This window comes from Galeopterus variegatus, unplaced genomic scaffold (genome assembly GCF_000696425.1).
Source record: "Galeopterus variegatus unplaced genomic scaffold, G_variegatus-3.0.2 Scaffold5920, whole genome shotgun sequence".
Classification (NCBI taxonomy): Eukaryota; Metazoa; Chordata; class Mammalia; order Dermoptera; family Cynocephalidae; genus Galeopterus; species Galeopterus variegatus.
Genome location: NW_007732031.1, coordinates 9,777 through 11,190, shown reverse-complemented (window position 1 = coordinate 11,190; position 1,414 = coordinate 9,777). Strand labels below are relative to the sequence as shown.

The following is a 1,414-nucleotide window of genomic DNA, read 5'->3' as shown; positions in this document are numbered from 1 at the left end:
ACATCTTCCACTGCTCGAAGCTCTTTGGCCAGTGCAGTCAAATCCTAATGCACAAATAGAGAAAAGACAGTAAGGCAAAAAAGGAAAATGGGAAGGAAACAGGAAAGAATGACAAGTTCTTTATTTTAACTATCAACAAATAGCCACAATGTCAATTTTATAAAACTGTTTTGTAGAGTATTTTCAAGTTTCATAGGAAGGTGAGTTCTTACAGTTTTTGATAGAAAGACCAAAAAAGTCAAAGATTATGTGTATACTTCAAATCCCACAACAATAAAAAAAGTAACAGCCTGCTTATGATAAGCATTTTTTCAAATATAAGGTAAAATTCTAGATCAACAATTGAATAGAGACAGATGCTTGGGCTTTGCAGTAAAGCTACCTGTCTATATGACAAAGTCTTCTTTTAAGGGAACTATGCAGAAAGCAAGCTTCTAGCTACATATGCCTAATTTAAAGTATTTATTTTTTCTCAAACTTTCATTAGAAATTCCAAACCTATAGAAAAGGGAAAGAAGAGTGAAGTGAGCACCACTTTACCTCTTACATCTCACCTTACCAACCATATACAACTTGCCGCATGCGTAAAAAAAGTTCATGACATATAGAGAAAGTGGTGACCCCGTGTACACTGCAGGCAGAAGGTGAGGTGGGCTTCCCTCCTGCTCCCTTTGAGCCTTACCCACGTCTCCATAACACTGCCAATAAATGTGAACATCAGACAGAAGAGAATCCACAGCAGAATTTATTTTAAAAGGCTTCATTTCCCTTTACTCTTCTATCCTGAGATACTTTAAGACTCAATCAGTTCACCAAACATAATTTTCAAGAGTGACTATTATTTATACTCCTTATTTTCATACAAAAGTCCAAATTTAAAAGTAATGACTTTTTTAAAAGCAGGCTATGTAGCTATTTTTCTTTGAATTTTAGCAGTTTCAACTGCTAACACTTTGTTTTCTTTTTCAAAGTTGAGAATATCTTTCTTCTCTTTGAGCTTGAGCCTCTGATACAGTGATCAAATATTGGGCCCAGAGTCTTGCTAACTATTTCATGGTTACAGCTATAGCTGTAAAAAAGCTATAGCTAAAAGGTTACTCAAAAAAGCTACATTCAGGGCCGGCCCGGTGGCGCACTGCTACAGTGCACCGCTTGGGAGTGCGGTGGCTCCCGCCGAGGGTTCGGATCCCACTTACAGGCTGGTTCCTGCTCACTGGCTGGGCGGGGTGCGGGCTCAACACCGAGGGTTGCGATCCCATTGCCAGTCCCGGTCCGGTATGGGCGTGACACTGAGGGTTGCGATCCGTTGCCGGACACGAAAAAAGACAAAAAGAGAAAAAAAAAAGCTACATTCAGGGCCGGCCCCGCGGCGCACTCAGGAGAGTGTGCTGCTTGGGAGCGCAGCGGCGCTTCC

The 1,414-nt window shown here is 41.0% G+C and overlaps 1 pseudogene; it reads right to left on the bottom strand.

Moving 5' to 3' along the window:
* LOC103605582 overlaps positions 1-1,414 on the bottom strand; it is a 36,172-nt pseudogene that overhangs the window by 33,222 nt on the left and 1,536 nt on the right.